The 17,577-nt window shown below is 39.2% G+C and overlaps 28 non-coding genes across 28 annotated transcripts; 16 read left to right on the top strand and 12 right to left on the bottom strand.

The window, feature by feature from the left end:
- On the top strand, positions 1 to 82 carry Trnas-uga. Its single transcript has one exon. It is a non-coding gene; the product is annotated as a tRNA-Ser (tRNA).
- A 411-nt stretch (positions 83 to 493) lies between these two features.
- Trnak-uuu lies at positions 494 to 566 on the top strand. Its single transcript has one exon. It is a non-coding gene; the product is annotated as a tRNA-Lys (tRNA).
- A 498-nt stretch (positions 567 to 1,064) lies between these two features.
- Positions 1,065 to 1,137, top strand: Trnar-ccu. The gene has a single exon. It is a non-coding gene; the product is annotated as a tRNA-Arg (tRNA).
- Positions 1,138 to 1,772: 635 nt separating this feature from the next.
- On the bottom strand, positions 1,773 to 1,854 carry Trnas-cga. Its single transcript has one exon. It is a non-coding gene; the product is annotated as a tRNA-Ser (tRNA).
- Positions 1,855 to 1,931: 77 nt separating this feature from the next.
- On the bottom strand, positions 1,932 to 2,005 carry Trnai-aau. Its single transcript has one exon. It is a non-coding gene; the product is annotated as a tRNA-Ile (tRNA).
- A 466-nt stretch (positions 2,006 to 2,471) lies between these two features.
- Positions 2,472 to 2,553, top strand: Trnas-uga. The gene has a single exon. It is a non-coding gene; the product is annotated as a tRNA-Ser (tRNA).
- A 411-nt stretch (positions 2,554 to 2,964) lies between these two features.
- Positions 2,965 to 3,037, top strand: Trnak-uuu. Its single transcript has one exon. It is a non-coding gene; the product is annotated as a tRNA-Lys (tRNA).
- Positions 3,038 to 3,535: 498 nt separating this feature from the next.
- On the top strand, positions 3,536 to 3,608 carry Trnar-ccu. Its single transcript has one exon. It is a non-coding gene; the product is annotated as a tRNA-Arg (tRNA).
- A 635-nt stretch (positions 3,609 to 4,243) lies between these two features.
- Trnas-cga lies at positions 4,244 to 4,325 on the bottom strand. Its single transcript has one exon. It is a non-coding gene; the product is annotated as a tRNA-Ser (tRNA).
- Positions 4,326 to 4,402: 77 nt separating this feature from the next.
- On the bottom strand, positions 4,403 to 4,476 carry Trnai-aau. The gene has a single exon. It is a non-coding gene; the product is annotated as a tRNA-Ile (tRNA).
- Positions 4,477 to 4,740: 264 nt separating this feature from the next.
- On the bottom strand, positions 4,741 to 4,824 carry Trnar-ucu. Its single transcript is given in 2 exon segments — positions 4,741 to 4,776; positions 4,788 to 4,824. It is a non-coding gene; the product is annotated as a tRNA-Arg (tRNA).
- A 118-nt stretch (positions 4,825 to 4,942) lies between these two features.
- On the top strand, positions 4,943 to 5,024 carry Trnas-uga. The gene has a single exon. It is a non-coding gene; the product is annotated as a tRNA-Ser (tRNA).
- A 411-nt stretch (positions 5,025 to 5,435) lies between these two features.
- On the top strand, positions 5,436 to 5,508 carry Trnak-uuu. The gene has a single exon. It is a non-coding gene; the product is annotated as a tRNA-Lys (tRNA).
- Positions 5,509 to 6,714: 1,206 nt separating this feature from the next.
- Positions 6,715 to 6,796, bottom strand: Trnas-cga. The gene has a single exon. It is a non-coding gene; the product is annotated as a tRNA-Ser (tRNA).
- A 77-nt stretch (positions 6,797 to 6,873) lies between these two features.
- Trnai-aau lies at positions 6,874 to 6,947 on the bottom strand. The gene has a single exon. It is a non-coding gene; the product is annotated as a tRNA-Ile (tRNA).
- A 264-nt stretch (positions 6,948 to 7,211) lies between these two features.
- Positions 7,212 to 7,295, bottom strand: Trnar-ucu. The gene is given in 2 exon segments: positions 7,212 to 7,247; positions 7,259 to 7,295. It is a non-coding gene; the product is annotated as a tRNA-Arg (tRNA).
- A 118-nt stretch (positions 7,296 to 7,413) lies between these two features.
- Trnas-uga lies at positions 7,414 to 7,495 on the top strand. The gene has a single exon. It is a non-coding gene; the product is annotated as a tRNA-Ser (tRNA).
- A 411-nt stretch (positions 7,496 to 7,906) lies between these two features.
- Trnak-uuu lies at positions 7,907 to 7,979 on the top strand. Its single transcript has one exon. It is a non-coding gene; the product is annotated as a tRNA-Lys (tRNA).
- A 498-nt stretch (positions 7,980 to 8,477) lies between these two features.
- Positions 8,478 to 8,550, top strand: Trnar-ccu. The gene has a single exon. It is a non-coding gene; the product is annotated as a tRNA-Arg (tRNA).
- A 635-nt stretch (positions 8,551 to 9,185) lies between these two features.
- Trnas-cga lies at positions 9,186 to 9,267 on the bottom strand. Its single transcript has one exon. It is a non-coding gene; the product is annotated as a tRNA-Ser (tRNA).
- Positions 9,268 to 9,344: 77 nt separating this feature from the next.
- Trnai-aau lies at positions 9,345 to 9,418 on the bottom strand. Its single transcript has one exon. It is a non-coding gene; the product is annotated as a tRNA-Ile (tRNA).
- A 466-nt stretch (positions 9,419 to 9,884) lies between these two features.
- Positions 9,885 to 9,966, top strand: Trnas-uga. The gene has a single exon. It is a non-coding gene; the product is annotated as a tRNA-Ser (tRNA).
- A 411-nt stretch (positions 9,967 to 10,377) lies between these two features.
- Trnak-uuu lies at positions 10,378 to 10,450 on the top strand. Its single transcript has one exon. It is a non-coding gene; the product is annotated as a tRNA-Lys (tRNA).
- A 498-nt stretch (positions 10,451 to 10,948) lies between these two features.
- Positions 10,949 to 11,021, top strand: Trnar-ccu. The gene has a single exon. It is a non-coding gene; the product is annotated as a tRNA-Arg (tRNA).
- A 635-nt stretch (positions 11,022 to 11,656) lies between these two features.
- Trnas-cga lies at positions 11,657 to 11,738 on the bottom strand. The gene has a single exon. It is a non-coding gene; the product is annotated as a tRNA-Ser (tRNA).
- Positions 11,739 to 11,815: 77 nt separating this feature from the next.
- On the bottom strand, positions 11,816 to 11,889 carry Trnai-aau. Its single transcript has one exon. It is a non-coding gene; the product is annotated as a tRNA-Ile (tRNA).
- Positions 11,890 to 12,355: 466 nt separating this feature from the next.
- Positions 12,356 to 12,437, top strand: Trnas-uga. Its single transcript has one exon. It is a non-coding gene; the product is annotated as a tRNA-Ser (tRNA).
- Positions 12,438 to 12,848: 411 nt separating this feature from the next.
- Positions 12,849 to 12,921, top strand: Trnak-uuu. Its single transcript has one exon. It is a non-coding gene; the product is annotated as a tRNA-Lys (tRNA).
- Positions 12,922 to 17,577: the final 4,656 nt, after the last annotated feature.

Raw genomic sequence — 17,577 nt, 5'->3', positions numbered from 1 at the left:
GCAGTTGTGGCCGAGTGGTTAAGGCGATAGACTTGAAATCTATTCCTCTCTGAGGGCGTAGGTTCGAACCCTACCAACTGCGGTGAATTGCCATTTGTTTCACATGCTAGTATTTTCTAGTGGAACTACTCATTTTCAATCGTTTACTAATATCTCAAATTTACGCATAATTACAAATATGATCTGTGCAGTCATGGGTATCCTAGGTCCCGGGATCTATCTCGGAGCCATAGACCATGACCTGTCACTTGGGGTTTCCAGAAACGTGTCTATTTTTCAGAGGCCAGTGCCGAAATGCATTATGGCGGTCTTTGAGTGTAGTTTACAAACACAAAATGTAGTCAGAGACATATTATAGGATGAAAGAATGTGAACTCATTTTGTTTACGAAGAATAGAAAAACGTCCGTTCTTCCGTCCGTAAAAGATCTATAAGCAATCGTAAAATTTAAAAATGAACTCGAACGGAAAACTATTGCAATATCAATTATTAAGCCCGGTTAGCTCAGACGGTAGAGCGCGGGACTTTTAATCCTGAGGTCAAGGGTTCAAGTCCCTTATCGGGCGGCTAGTCTTTTGATTTTAGTTAGTATTTTTGGTTTTCCACCATTTATTATCAAGTTAATATCGTTTGAAATCATTCACCATTATGGGCAGAATTCATAGATGTTCATAGACGACAACACGAGTTCTCATGGTGTTTCTTTATGTTAATTCCTACGATGTAGAGAAAGTGCGAACCAAAAGGAAGTACATTCGGATATAGGTCGTGGAACATACACAAATAATGAAATGAGATAGTGAGAAAGAGTATCCCTCATTGTGAGAGTAGAAAGCCTTGATATTTGATACAACTAATTGCAATAGTAAATGTATGTCCAGTTATAGAACTCGAAAGCTGTAAATAGAGTTTGTAGTTAAGATTATTCAAAAAACATGGTTTTCAAGATTGAGACGATGTCCACAGACGGTAATCGCTGTATGTTTATATAACATGGGACGTTTGGCTATCTTCTAGGAAAAAGCTTTGCGTCATTCCTCGGATAGGAGATTCAACATAACTCAGCCTTTGTGGCCTAATGGATAAGGCACCGGCCTCCTAAGCCGGGGATTGCGAGTTCGAGTCTCGCCAGAGGTAGCGAGCAACCGAAACTATAATTATCGAAAATCGTCGTTAAATTGGCAAATACTTGTCTTTTGTTTTACTGTTTTCAAGCAAAAATTTTCATTGGTCCAAGTGTTGGGAAATCGCTGAAATGGCATGCTTAAACTTGGAAACTTTTGCCAGTGACAATTACTTGGCAGCGGAACTTATTCTGCTGTTTTACAGGTGAACTCTGACTCTCTCATCCTTCTCTGCCGTCTTCACTGGTTCCTGGAGCAACAACGCGCTGAATTCAAGACGCTGGTCATGATGGTAAGGTGCATTCTCGGCAACGTGTACTTGTTGTCTCTCATCTACTTTTAGAAACTATCTAAACCTGGCCTACGATCACAGACCTCGACTTTGATGGACCTGACTGTTCTTACCACTCGTACGGACCATTGTTGAGAGCATGCCTTATCCAGGGTCACCCCGTTGCTTAGTTTGTCTTGTCTTGTCCAGGGCCATCACATATGCTAAAGACCTAAAGACCTTTCGTTCTTCTCTCACTGTGTACTCCCCTACTGATTTTAAACTTGGATGTTCTCCCAAAAAATGACTAGAAATAACTTCTGGCGTCACTTGATCAAATGTTGTGTAGTTACATTTACCAATAAAATGCCACAAAACGCAGATAGTAGGATTCGAACCTACGCTCCAAGATGGAAACTGATTTCGAGTCAGTCGCCTTAACCAATCGGCCATGACTGCATTAAATGATTTAGCAAAATATCTCGAATCTATCAGTACCTTTTTAGAGTGGAAAATATTTAATGGAAGAATTCTAGTGGCCCGTAAGAGGATCGAACTCATGACCTCCGCGTTATTAGCACGGCGCTCTAACCAACTGAGCTAACAGGCCAATAAATTCTTAATATATTAATCAAAGGTTCATTCATCATCAGTTAGGTATACTCTGTGTGTCTTTAGAGAGAATGATTTAAGTTATCTACCAAGCAACGCTATATCAGCAGCACATTTCAATCGTCACTGTGAAGGCAATGCAAGCCAGTGATATTCATTGAGTGTTCGAGATATATTTGTAGTTTTATTGATCTGACATGATTCCCCATGGTTTGTGGTTAACTACTACTCATCATGAACTAATAGTTTCGTCATATGCTATTAATCGTGGTGGGACCCGAACCCGCAATTTTCGGATAACTACTTTCATAGAAGTCCGACGCCTTATCCATTAGGCCACACGACCTACACTTAAAGAAAGTGCTAGGATTTTGCATCTCTCATTTAACCTGCTCTTCAGTAAGGTCAAACGGAAATTTTGGTGAACCAATAAATATTATTACTAGATTGTCTGAAAATTCGGGGCAGTTGTGGCCGAGTGATTAAGGCGATAGACTTGAAATCTATTCCTCTCTGAGGGCGTAGGTTCGAACCCTACCAACTGCGGTGAATTGCCATTTGTTTCACATGCTAGTATTTTCTAGTGGAACAACTCATTTTCAATCTTTTACTAATATCTCAAATTTACGCATGATTACAAATATGATCTGTGCAGTCATGGGTATCCTAGGTCCCGGGATCTATCTCGGAGCCATAGACCATGACCTGTCACTTGGGGTTTCCAGAAACGTGTCTATTTTTCAGAGGCCAGTGCCGAAATGCATTATGGCGGTCTTTGAGTGTAGTTTACAAACACAAAATGTAGTCAGAGACAAATTATAGGATGAAAGAATGTGAACTCATTTTGTTTACGAAGAATAGAAAAACGTCCGTTCTTCCGTCCGTAAAAGATCTATAAGCAATCGTAAAATTTAAAAATGAACTCGAACGGAAAACTATTGCAATATCGATTATTAAGCCCGGTTAGCTCAGACGGTAGAGCGCGGGACTTTTAATCCTGAGGTCAAGGGTTCAAGTCCCTTATCGGGCGGCTAGTCTTTTGATTTTAGTTAGTATTTTTGGTTTTCCACCATTTATTATCAAGTTAATATCGTTTGAAATCATTCACCATTATGGGCAGAATTCATAGATGTTCATAGACGACAACACGAGTTCTCATGGTGTTTCTTTATGTTAATTCCTACGATGTAGAGAAAGTGCGAACCAAAAGGAAGTACATTCGGATATAGGTCGTGGAACATACACAAATAATGAAATGAGATAGTGAGAAAGAGTATCCCTCATTGTGAGAGTAGAAAGCCTTTATATTTGATACAACTAATTGCAATAGTAAATGTATGTCCAGTTATAGAACTCGAAAGCTGTAAATAGAGTTTGTAGTTAAGATTATTCAAAAAACATGGTTTTCAAGATTGAGACGATGTCCACAGACGGTAATCGCTGTATGTTTATATAACATGGGACGTTTGGCTTTCTTCTAGGAAAAAGCTTTGCGTCATTCCTCGGATAGGAGATTCAACCTAATTCAGCCTTTGTGGCCTAATGGATAAGGCACCGGCCTCCTACGCCGGGGATTGCGAGTTCGAGTCTCGCCAGAAGTAGCGAGCAACCGAAACTATAATTATCGAAAATCGTCGTTAAATTGGCAATTACTTGTCTTTTGTTTTACTGTTTTCAAGCAAAAATTTTCATTGGTCCAAGTGTTGGGAAATCGCTGAAATGGCATGCTTAAACTTGGAAACCTTTGCCAGTGACAATTACTTGGCAGCGGAACTTATTCTGCTGTTTTACAGGTGAACTCTGACTCTCTCATCCTTCTCTGCCGTCTTCACTGGTTCCTGGAGCAACAACGCGCTGAATTCAAGACGCTGGTCATGATGGTAAGGTGCATTCTCGGCAACGTGTACTTGTTGTCTCTCATCTACTTTTAGAAACTATCTAAACCTGGCATACGATCACAGACCTCGACTTTGATGGACCTGACTGTTCTTACCACTCGTACGGACCATTGTTGAGAGCATGCCTTATCCAGGGTCACCACGTTGCTTAGTTTGTCTTGTCTTGTCCAGGGCCATCACATATGCTAAAGACCTAAAGACCTTTCGTTCTTCTCTCACTGTGTACTCCCCTACTGATTTTAAACTTGGATGTTCTCCCAAAAAATGACTAGAAATAACTTCTGGCGTCACTTGATCAAATGTTGTGTAGTTACATTTACCAATAAAATGCCACAAAACGCAGATAGTAGGATTCGAACCTACGCTCCAAGATGGAAACTGACTTCGAGTCAGTCGCCTTAACCAATCGGCCATGTCTGCATTAAATGATTTAGCAAAATATCTCGAATCTATCAGTACCTTTTTAGAGTGGAAAATATTTAATGGAAGAATTCTAGTGGCCCGTAAGAGGATCGAACTCATGACCTCCGCGTTATTAGCACGGCGCTCTAACCAACTGAGCTAACAGGCCAATAAATTCTTAATAAATTAATCAAAGGTTTAATCATCATCAATTAGGTATACTCTGTGTGTCTTTAGAGAGAATGATTTAAGTTATCTACCAAGCAACGCTATATCAGCAGCACATTTCAATCGTCACTGTGAAGGCAATGCAAGCCAGTGATATTCATTGAGTGTTCGAGATATATTTGTAGTTTTATTGATCTGACATGATTCCCCATGGTTTGGGGTTAACTACTACTCATCATGAACTAATAGTTTCGTCATATGCTATTAATCGTGGCGGGACTCGAACCCGCAATTTTCGGATAACTACTTTCATAGAAGTCCGACGCCTTATCCATTAGGCCACACGACCTACACTTAAAGAAAGTGCTAGGATTTTGCATCTCTCATTTAACCTGCTCTTCAGTAAGGTCAAACGGAAATTTTGGTGAACCAATAAATATTATTACTAGATTGTCTGAAAATTCGGGGCAGTTGTGGCCGAGTGGTTAAGGCGATAGACTTGAAATCTATTCCTCTCTGAGGGCGTAGGTTCGAACCCTACCAACTGCGGTGAATTGCCATTTGTTTCACATGCTAGTATTTTCTAGTGGAACAACTCATTTTCAATCGTTTACTAATATCTCAAATTTACGCATGATTACAAATATGATCTGTGCAGTCATGGGTATCCTAGGTCCCGGGATCTATCTCGGAGCCATAGACCATGACCTGTCACTTGGGGTTTCCAGAAACGTGTCTATTTTTCAGAGGCCAGTGCCGAAATGCATTATGGCGGTCTTTGAGTGTAGTTTACAAACACAAAATGTAGTCAGAGACAAATTATAGGATGAAAGAATGTGAACTCATTTTGTTTACGAAGAATAGAAAAACGTCCGTACTTCCGTCCGTAAAAGATCTATAAGCAATCGTAAAATTTAAAAATGAACTCGAACGGAAAACTATTGCAATATCAATTATTAAGCCCGGTTAGCTCAGACGGTAGAGCGCGGGACTTTTAATCCTGAGGTCAAGGGTTCAAGTCCCTTATCGGGCGGCTAGTCTTTTGATTTTAGTTAGTATTTTTGGTTTTCCACCATTTATTATCAAGTTAATATCGTTTGAAATCATTCACCATTATGGGCAGAATTCATAGATGTTCATAGACGACAACACGAGTTCTCATGGTGTTTCTTTATGTTAATTCCTACGATGTAGAGAAAGTGCGAACCAAAAGGAAGTACATTCGGATATAGGTCGTGGAACATACACAAATAATGAAATGAGATAGTGAGAAAGAGTATCCCTCATTGTGAGAGTAGAAAGCCTTGATATTTGATACAACTAATTGCAATAGTAAATGTATGTCCAGTTATAGAACTCGAAAGCTGTAAATAGAGTTTGTAGTTAAGATTATTCAAAAAACATGGTTTTCAAGATTGAGACGATGTCCACAGACGGTAATCGCTGTATGTTTATATAACATGGGACGTTTGGCTATCTTCTAGGAAAAAGCTTTGCGTCATTCCTCGGATAGGAGATTCAACATAACTCAGCCTTTGTGGCCTAATGGATAAGGCACCGGCCTCCTACGCCGGGGATTGCAAGTTCGAGACTCGCCAGAGGTAGCGAGCAACCGAAACTATAATTATGGAAAATCGTCGTTAAATTGGCAATTACTTGTCTTTTGTTTTACTGTTTTCAAGCAAAAATTTTCATTGGTCCAAGTGTTGGGAAATCGCTGAAATGGCATGCTTAAACTTGGAAACCTTTGCCAGTGACAATTACTTGGCAGCGGAACTTATTCTGCTGTTTTACAGGTGAACTCTGACTCTCTCATCCTTCTCTGCCGTCTTCACTGGTTCCTGGAGCAACAACGCGCTGAATTCAAGACGCTGGTCATGATGGTAAGGTGCATTCTCGGCAACGTGTACTTGTTGTCTCTCATCTACTTTTAGAAACTATCTAAACCTGGCCTACGATCACAGACCTCGACTTCGATGGACCTGACTGTTCTTACCACTCGTACGGACCATTGTTGAGAGCATGCCTTATCCAGGGTCACCCCGTTGCTTAGTTTGTCTTGTCTTGTCCAGGGCCATCACATATGCTAAAGACCTAAAGACCTTTCGTTCTTCTCTCACTGTGTACTCCCCTACTGATTTTAAACTTGGATGTTCTCCCAAAAAATGACTAGAAATAACTTCTGGCGTCACTTGATCAAATGTTGTGTAGTTACATTTACCAATAAAATGCCACAAAACGCAGATAGTAGGATTCGAACCTACGCTCCAAGATGGAAACAGATTTCGAGTCAGTCGCCTTAACCACTCGGCCATATCTGCATTAAATGTTTTAGCAAACTATTTCGAATGTATCAGTACCTTTTTAGAGTGGAAAATATTTAATGGAAGAATTATAGTGGCCCGTAAGAGGATCGAACTCATGACCTCCGCGTTATTAGCACGGCGCTCTAACCAACTGAGCTAACAGGCCAATAAATTCTTAATATATTAATCAAAGGTTCATTCATCATCAGTTAGGTATACTCTGTGTGTCTTTAGAGAGAATGATTTAAGTTATCTACCAAGCAACGCTATATCAGCAGCACTTTTCAATCGTCACTGTGAAGGCAATGCAAGCCAGTGATATTCATTGAGTGTTCGAGATATATTTGTAGTTTTATTGATCTGACATGATTCCCCATGGTTTGTGGTTAACTACTACTCATCATGAACTAATAGTTTCGTCATATGCTATTAATCGTGGCGGGACTCGAACCCGCAATTTTCGGATAACTACTTTCATAGAAGTCCGACGCCTTATCCATTAGGCCACACGACCTACACTTAAAGAAAGTGCTAGGATTTTGCATCTCTCATTTAACCTGCTCTTCAGTAAGGTCAAACGGAAATTTTGGTGAACCAATAAATATTATTACTAGATTGTCTGAAAATTCGGGGCAGTTGTGGCCGAGTGGTTAAGGCGATAGACTTGAAATCTATTCCTCTCTGAGGGCGTAGGTTCGAACCCTACCAACTGCGGTGAATTGCCATTTGTTTCACATGCTAGTATTTTCTAGTGGAACTACTCATTTTCAATCGTTTACTAATATCTCAAATTTACGCATAATTACAAATATGATCTGTGCAGTCATGGGTATCCTAGGTCCCGGGATCTATCTCGGAGCCATAGACCATGACCTGTCACTTGGGGTTTCCAGAAACGTGTCTATTTTTCAGAGGCCAGTGCCGAAATGCATTATGGCGGTCTTTGAGTGTAGTTTACAAACACAAAATGTAGTCAGAGACATATTATAGGATGAAAGAATGTGAACTCATTTTGTTTACGAAGAATAGAAAAACGTCCGTTCTTCCGTCCGTAAAAGATCTATAAGCAATCGTAAAATTTAAAAATGAACTCGAACGGAAAACTATTGCAATATCAATTATTAAGCCCGGTTAGCTCAGACGGTAGAGCGCGGGACTTTTAATCCTGAGGTCAAGGGTTCAAGTCCCTTATCGGGCGGCTAGTCTTTTGATTTTAGTTAGTATTTTTGGTTTTCCACCATTTATTATCAAGTTAATATCGTTTGAAATCATTCACCATTATGGGCAGAATTCATAGATGTTCATAGACGACAACACGAGTTCTCATGGTGTTTCTTTATGTTAATTCCTACGATGTAGAGAAAGTGCGAACCAAAAGGAAGTACATTCGGATATAGGTCGTGGAACATACACAAATAATGAAATGAGATAGTGAGAAAGAGTATCCCTCATTGTGAGAGTAGAAAGCCTTGATATTTGATACAACTAATTGCAATAGTAAATGTTTGTCCAGTTATAGAACTCGAAAGCTGTAAATAGAGTTTGTAGTTAAGATTATTCAAAAAACATGGTTTTCAAGATTGAGACGATGTCCACAGACGGTAATCGCTGTATGTTTATATAACATGGGACGTTTGGCTATCTTCTAGGAAAAAGCTTTGCGTCATTCCTCGGATAGGAGATTCAACCTAATTCAGCCTTTGTGGCCCAATGGGTAAGGCACCGGCCTCCTAAGCCGGGGATTGCGAGTTCGAGTCTCGCCAGAGGTAGCGAGCAACCGAAACTATAATTATGGAAAATCGTCGTTAAATTGGCAATTACTTATCTTTTGTTTTACTGTTTTCAAGCAAAAATTTTCATTGGTCCAAGTGTTGGGAAATCGCTGAAATGGCATGCTTAAACTTGGAAACTTTTGCCAGTGACAATTACTTGGCAGCGGAACTTATTCTGCTGTTTTACAGGTGAACTCTGACTCTCTCATCCTTCTCTGCCGTCTTCACTGGTTCCTGGAGCAACAACGCGCTGAATTCAAGACGCTGGTCATGATGGTAAGGTGCATTCTCGGCAACGTGTACTTGTTGTCTCTCATCTACTTTTAGAAACTATCTAAACCTGGCCTACGATCACAGACCTCGACTTTGATGGACCTGACTGTTCTTACCACTCGTACGGACCATTGTTGAGAGCATGCCTTATCCAGGGTCACCCCGTTGCTTAGTTTGTCTTGTCTTGTCCAGGGCCATCACATATGCTAAAGACCTAAAGACCTTTCGTTCTTCTCTCACTGTGTACTCCCCTACTGATTTTAAACTTGGATGTTCTCCCAAAAAATGACTAGAAATAACTTCTGGCGTCACTTGATCAAATGTTGTGTAGTTACATTTACCAATAAAATGCCACAAAACGCAGATAGTAGGATTCGAACCTACGCTCCAAGATGGAAACTGATTTCGAGTCAGTCGCCTTAACCAATCGGCCATGACTGCATTAAATGATTTAGCAAAATATCTCGAATCTATCAGTACCTTTTTAGAGTGGAAAATATTTAATGGAAGAATTCTAGTGGCCCGTAAGAGGATCGAACTCATGACCTCCGCGTTATTAGCACGGCGCTCTAACCAACTGAGCTAACAGGCCAATAAATTCTTAATATATTAATCAAAGGTTCATTCATCATCAGTTAGGTATACTCTGTGTGTCTTTAGAGAGAATGATTTAAGTTATCTACCAAGCAACGCTATATCAGCAGCACATTTCAATCGTCACTGTGAAGGCAATGCAAGCCAGTGATATTCATTGAGTGTTCGAGATATATTTGTAGTTTTATTGATCTGACATGATTCCCCATGGTTTGTGGTTAACTACTACTCATCATGAACTAATAGTTTCGTCATATGCTATTAATCGTGGTGGGACCCGAACCCGCAATTTTCGGATAACTACTTTCATAGAAGTCCGACGCCTTATCCATTAGGCCACACGACCTACACTTAAAGAAAGTGCTAGGATTTTGCATCTCTCATTTAACCTGCTCTTCAGTAAGGTCAAACGGAAATTTTGGTGAACCAATAAATATTATTACTAGATTGTCTGAAAATTCGGGGCAGTTGTGGCCGAGTGATTAAGGCGATAGACTTGAAATCTATTCCTCTCTGAGGGCGTAGGTTCGAACCCTACCAACTACGGTGAATTGCCATTTGTTTCACATGCTAGTATTTTCTAGTGGAACAACTCATTTTCAATCTTTTACTAATATCTCAAATTTACGCATGATTACAAATATGATCTGTGCAGTCATGGGTATCCTAGGTCCCGGGATCTATCTCGGAGCCATAGACCATGACCTGTCACTTGGGGTTTCCAGAAACGTGTCTATTTTTCAGAGGCCAGTGCCGAAATGCATTATGGCGGTCTTTGAGTGTAGTTTACAAACACAAAATGTAGTCAGAGACAAATTATAGGATGAAAGAATGTGAACTCATTTTGTTTACGAAGAATAGAAAAACGTCCGTACTTCCGTCCGTAAAAGATCTATAAGCAATCGTAAAATTTAAAAATGAACTCGAACGGAAAACTATTGCAATATCAATTATTAAGCCCGGTTAGCTCAGACGGTAGAGCGCGGGACTTTTAATCCTGAGGTCAAGGGTTCAAGTCCCTTATCGGGCGGCTAGTCTTTTGATTTTAGTTAGTATTTTTGGTTTTCCACCATTTATTATCAAGTTAATATCGTTTGAAATCATTCACCATTATGGGCAGAATTCATAGATGTTCATAGACGACAACACGAGTTCTCATGGTGTTTCTTTATGTTAATTCCTACGATGTAGAGAAAGTGCGAACCAAAAGGAAGTACATTCGGATATAGGTCGTGGAACATACACAAATAATGAAATGAGATAGTGAGAAAGAGTATCCCTCATTGTGAGAGTAGAAAGCCTTGATATTTGATACAACTAATTGCAATAGTAAATGTTTGTCCAGTTATAGAACTCGAAAGCTGTAAATAGAGTTTGTAGTTAAGATTATTCAAAAAACATGGTTTTCAAGATTGAGACGATGTCCACAGACGGTAATCGCTGTATGTTTATATAACATGGGACGTTTGGCTATCTTCTAGGAAAAAGCTTTGCGTCATTCCTCGGATAGGAGATTCAACCTAATTCAGCCTTTGTGGCCCAATGGGTAAGGCACCGGCCTCCTAAGCCGGGGATTGCGAGTTCGAGTCTCGCCAGAGGTAGCGAGCAACCGAAACTATAATTATGGAAAATCGTCGTTAAATTGGCAATTACTTATCTTTTGTTTTACTGTTTTCAAGCAAAAATTTTCATTGGTCCAAGTGTTGGGAAATCGCTGAAATGGCATGCTTAAACTTGGAAACTTTTGCCAGTGACAATTACTTGGCAGCGGAACTTATTCTGCTGTTTTACAGGTGAACTCTGACTCTCTCATCCTTCTCTGCCGTCTTCACTGGTTCCTGGAGCAACAACGCGCTGAATTCAAGACGCTGGTCATGATGGTAAGGTGCATTCTCGGCAACGTGTACTTGTTGTCTCTCATCTACTTTTAGAAACTATCTAAACCTGGCCTACGATCACAGACCTCGACTTTGATGGACCTGACTGTTCTTACCACTCGTACGGACCATTGTTGAGAGCATGCCTTATCCAGGGTCACCCCGTTGCTTAGTTTGTCTTGTCTTGTCCAGGGCCATCACATATGCTAAAGACCTAAAGACCTTTCGTTCTTCTCTCACTGTGTACTCCCCTACTGATTTTAAACTTGGATGTTCTCCCAAAAAATGACTAGAAATAACTTCTGGCGTCACTTGATCAAATGTTGTGTAGTTACATTTACCAATAAAATGCCACAAAACGCAGATAGTAGGATTCGAACCTACGCTCCAAGATGGAAACTGATTTCGAGTCAGTCGCCTTAACCAATCGGCCATGACTGCATTAAATGATTTAGCAAAATATCTCGAATCTATCAGTACCTTTTTAGAGTGGAAAATATTTAATGGAAGAATTCTAGTGGCCCGTAAGAGGATCGAACTCATGACCTCCGCGTTATTAGCACGGCGCTCTAACCAACTGAGCTAACAGGCCAATAAATTCTTAATATATTAATCAAAGGTTCATTCATCATCAGTTAGGTATACTCTGTGTGTCTTTAGAGAGAATGATTTAAGTTATCTACCAAGCAACGCTATATCAGCAGCACATTTCAATCGTCACTGTGAAGGCAATGCAAGCCAGTGATATTCATTGAGTGTTCGAGATATATTTGTAGTTTTATTGATCTGACATGATTCCCCATGGTTTGTGGTTAACTACTACTCATCATGAACTAATAGTTTCGTCATATGCTATTAATCGTGGTGGGACCCGAACCCGCAATTTTCGGATAACTACTTTCATAGAAGTCCGACGCCTTATCCATTAGGCCACACGACCTACACTTAAAGAAAGTGCTAGGATTTTGCATCTCTCATTTAACCTGCTCTTCAGTAAGGTCAAACGGAAATTTTGGTGAACCAATAAATATTATTACTAGATTGTCTGAAAATTCGGGGCAGTTGTGGCCGAGTGATTAAGGCGATAGACTTGAAATCTATTCCTCTCTGAGGGCGTAGGTTCGAACCCTACCAACTACGGTGAATTGCCATTTGTTTCACATGCTAGTATTTTCTAGTGGAACAACTCATTTTCAATCTTTTACTAATATCTCAAATTTACGCATGATTACAAATATGATCTGTGCAGTCATGGGTATCCTAGGTCCCGGGATCTATCTCGGAGCCATAGACCATGACCTGTCACTTGGGGTTTCCAGAAACGTGTCTATTTTTCAGAGGCCAGTGCCGAAATGCATTATGGCGGTCTTTGAGTGTAGTTTACAAACACAAAATGTAGTCAGAGACAAATTATAGGATGAAAGAATGTGAACTCATTTTGTTTACGAAGAATAGAAAAACGTCCGTACTTCCGTCCGTAAAAGATCTATAAGCAATCGTAAAATTTAAAAATGAACTCGAACGGAAAACTATTGCAATATCAATTATTAAGCCCGGTTAGCTCAGACGGTAGAGCGCGGGACTTTTAATCCTGAGGTCAAGGGTTCAAGTCCCTTATCGGGCGGCTAGTCTTTTGATTTTAGTTAGTATTTTTGGTTTTCCACCATTTATTATCAAGTTAATATCGTTTGAAATCATTCACCATTATGGGCAGAATTCATAGATGTTCATAGACGACAACACGAGTTCTCATGGTGTTTCTTTATGTTAATTCCTACGATGTAGAGAAAGTGCGAACCAAAAGGAAGTACATTCGGATATAGGTCGTGGAACATACACAAATAATGAAATGAGATAGTGAGAAAGAGTATCCCTCATTGTGAGAGTAGAAAGCCTTGATATTTGATACAACTAATTGCAATAGTAAATGTTTGTCCAGTTATAGAACTCGAAAGCTGTAAATAGAGTTTGTAGTTAAGATTATTCAAAAAACATGGTTTTCAAGATTGAGACGATGTCCACAGACGGTAATCGCTGTATGTTTATATAACATGGGACGTTTGTCTATCTTCTAGGAAAAAGCTTTGCGTCATTCCTTGGATAGGAGATTCAACCTAATTCAGCCTTTGTGGCCTAATGGATAAGTCACCGGCCTCCTACGCCGGGGATTGCGAGTTCGAGTCTCGCCAGAAGTAGCGAGCAACCGAAACTATAATTATCGAAAATCGTCGTTAAATTGGCAATTACTTGTCTTTTGTTTTACTGTTTTCAAGCAAAAATTTTCATTGGTCCAAGTGTTGGGAAATCGCTGAAATGGCATGCTTAAACTTGGAAACCTTTGCCAGTGACAATTACTTGGCAGCGGAACTTATTCTGCTGTTTTACAGGTGAACTCTGACTCTCTCATCCTTCTCTGCCGTCTTCACTGGTTCCTGGAGCAACAACGCGCTGAATTCAAGACGCTGGTCATGATGGTAAGGTGCATTCTCGGCAACGTGTACTTGTTGTCTCTCATCTACTTTTAGAAACTATCTAAACCTGGCCTACGATCACAGACCTCGACTTCGATGGACCTGACTGTTCTTACCACTCGTACGGACCATTGTTGAGAGCATGCCTTATCCAGGGTCACCCCGTTGCTTAGTTTGTCTTGTCTTGTCCAGGGCCATCACATATGCTAAAGACCTAAAGACCTTTCGTTCTTCTCTCACTGTGTACTCCCCTACTGATTTTAAACTTGGATGTTCTCCCAAAAAATGACTAGAAATAACTTCTGGCGTCACTTGATCAAATGTTGTGTAGTTACATTTACCAATAAAATGCCACAAAACGCAGATAATAGGATTCGAACCTAGGAATTTTTTCTAGCAGTGAAGGAATCGCTTGGCCATTTTTTTTCAGTTAAGTCAGCAAAACAAGGACGTAAAAATAAAGTTATTCAACTGATTCTTTTTCAACTTTGGTTCGGCTAGGCAATTTCACAAATTTTGTGTAGATGTTGATTTAAATGACACTGACTTGTAAAGACTATTGTGTGATTTTATGATGGATATAATTGTTTTTAAGGCAGGTTGTATCTTGTATCTGAGGATTCAGGAAACTTTCCGCGCTGCCATTCGTGCATGACGTCCATTATGTTTCCAAGCTTTCAGCAAGGAGGATTTTATGTTCTCTTTTAGCAAAATATTGTGACCGACAGAGTGTCACAGTTGGTTTGAATTTTCTCTCACTGCTGCAGAAATTGCCAGGGTTGAGTTGGGTTGAAGGGTTATAGCCAGCGAAGATTTCCTACTCAGTAATTGGCCTTGTTCACGTATAAATATTTAGGGAAAGATGTAGGCCATAACCCTCTGCTTGATGGATAGTCACGACATTGCATGACAGTGACTCTTTTCCGTTGTAAATACTTTACTTTGGTGAGCAGAAGACAATTGTGGCTGCAGTACCATCTTCTAATTTTATGTCACTTTCATATGCATGCTATGTCTCGTTTATGCAGGGTAATAGATTGATTGACCATATTGTCGTAGCCAAATTTTCTGACAGTATACAACACAAAGTGGATGTTTCGACGGTGTTATTGTTGGCCAAGAGTTTTTAATTTTTAGGCTCGAGATAACTGTTCCAACAGTATTTGGGGAATTCAGAGTAAAACCCAATTGGGGTTGTCAAGAAATTGATATCTCACCCAAGTAGTCCAAATGATGTTGTTTACGTATAATTTATGTATTATGTTGACATATTTCTTCAAATTTTCTTTTTACCTAAAAAAGAATACGAATGGAATATCATTTGAACACTCGAGTGGTAATGTAAACAAAGCTTTATAACATTTAGAAAATGACATCGTTTCTGGAACAACACGTTTTTTCTTGGCGTTTGAAAAGGGATCATGGCAGAATGACGGATTCCCATTGTGAGTAAAAATAGATGTAAGTAAATAAAATTACTTATTATTATTAACAACTTAATTTTTAAGTAAAAATAAAAAGTAAAATTTATTACATACAAGTAACAGAAATTTGTGTCATTGCAACTATGGACTAAGCTACAGAAGAAATTAGTTTCACAAGTAACACAAAATAAATGAAATGTGTAATAATTTTCTCATTAGATATTCTGTTAAAGTTTTTCATAAGTAATTCGTTTCAGTAGTAATACCAGCGATAATAAATCGATTATGGAGACAGCGTTAGACCCGCAGCTACAGTGATAAAACGAGCACCAGTTTACCGCCGTGCTTTTTCTTTGGAACAGAGTCAACATTTTATTGTTTATTTAAGAAATGGAACAAGTAATTTAAGAAATTAAGCCATTTACTTAGCCATTTATTTTAGGGGCTATCTATCTTATATGCTATGTACCCTATATCCTATTTGCTTTACTCTTCAAACAAGAAAATAATATAATATTACAGGGATGTATGTCATTTCGGACCCTACCCTTTCAGCCCCGTACCATTTCGGCCCAATCCGAAATCGACCTACCAATTCGGCCCCACTATTTACCTTTTCGGCCCCATTTTCATTAATATTTTTGAAGTTGTTAAATAATTTATCTAGTTGAAAAGTTAAATAACAAGAAGAGAGTATTTTAGTAAAAGAAGCGAACGTCTAAAATTTTAAATATTTATTGGATTATTAATGGACGTTCACTTTTTTATACTAAAATACTTACACAGTAATCAAAGAAATATTTAAAAATTTTCGAAAATTTGTTTTATGGTAGAGATTTTGCAAAACAATTTTTGGTCCAAAGCGTTACACATATTTTTTTACTCGAAGTAGCTTACGTGATTTTAAGCCAATTATATCTGTAACTTTAAGATTTTTTCTACATTTCGGTCTTATTCTCTTGTTAAGCTTTACATATTGTACTTCTAACGATGCTTTATAACGATATTTTAGTTTTATAGCTTATATATATATAATAGCTTCTTTCTTTCTTTAAACTTATTTTATTTTAATAAAGCTGTCATTTCGGACCCAGTTTTGGACATTTTCGGCCCCGGGCCGAAATGGTTAAAAAGGGCCGAAAAGGTATGGGGCCGAAATGTTAGTGTCCGAAACGACGGGATACCGTATTACAGGAGTTGACGTGTTGAGGCTAACTCAACCGAGTCAACGATGATTTGTGTATTAGAAATTTAATTTTTCGTTTCATATTTTAGAAAGCAGAAAGTAATCAAAATAAAATTGTAAAAAAAAATATTGTTAGATGCAAAACCAGCGTAAGGAGCGGGAGATTAACTGGGAACAAAACGGGTACCCAACAAAGCATGCTAAAATATTTTTCTCGTAAAAGAATATGTAGCCTAACAGGTGACAGAATATATTGACATTCTTCATATCGTGTTGGGGGGGAGGTTGCATTTTCTTCCGTTGTTACTCTTCCACTCTATCAAAACATATTTTAACATTTCTCTTGATTAAAAGCTTCTATGCAAGCAAGGTAGTTTTCCTACGGGAGCAAAGAAGAAAATTAATTCACGGATTGTTTCGTAGACTATATGTTGAAAGTATGTACAGCGTCCGGCTTGCAGGTGATGTTTGCCATCAATCAACAAAGAGTTTTCAAGAATGCAACTTTGTCTGAAGTAGGCTAAACTGTCATCTGAAAAAATTTCTACTGAATGTAAAATCGAATGATGTAAATAATCACCTTATCTTTTTAGCTTACATGCCTTCACATTATTCGAAAATGATTTTTTTTAGCCGAGCACATACTTAAAACACAGATTGGTGACATTCGGGACAAAACATTTCCTGGCACCGGAAGTGCTCGTTGAAATTGGGTTCCGCGTCGCTAAAGCTTTAAATTTCGTCCTAATTGAAGACTTAAGTTGCCCACCCCAAAGTTGCGCTCACCTGGTAACCGTTGTCGTATTTTTAGCTCACCAGTTGGTCCGTTTGAAACCTTCTCGATTAATTGTGTGACGTGATTCCGGGTATCGATGTAAGGTCCCGGCATTGAGGTAGGCCTTGTGGCATCCAGCCGACTCTTCCGACTCATTTTCGTCGTGATCCACTCTCCAGAAAGAAGCCCTCATTACACGATTAAACCACTGCAGCACCTGTTTTAGTTCACCGATCCAATTAAAATAAAGACTAACTCTTATTTGTCTATTCTATTTAGACATAAAAATATTTTAAAAATGGATGGAAAATCGTCTTTCACGTATAGGCAACGGTTTTGACGTACCGACTCAATAGTTAAGCGGGCGAGAGACCAGCTGGACGCTAGCGTTGTAAATCTCCAGAGGAGTTCCACACTGGATGGG

Source organism: Daphnia pulicaria, chromosome 6, assembly GCF_021234035.1.
Source record: "Daphnia pulicaria isolate SC F1-1A chromosome 6, SC_F0-13Bv2, whole genome shotgun sequence".
Taxonomy (NCBI): domain Eukaryota; kingdom Metazoa; phylum Arthropoda; class Branchiopoda; order Diplostraca; family Daphniidae; genus Daphnia; species Daphnia pulicaria.
This window is presented reverse-complemented; position numbering and strand designations above follow the sequence as displayed.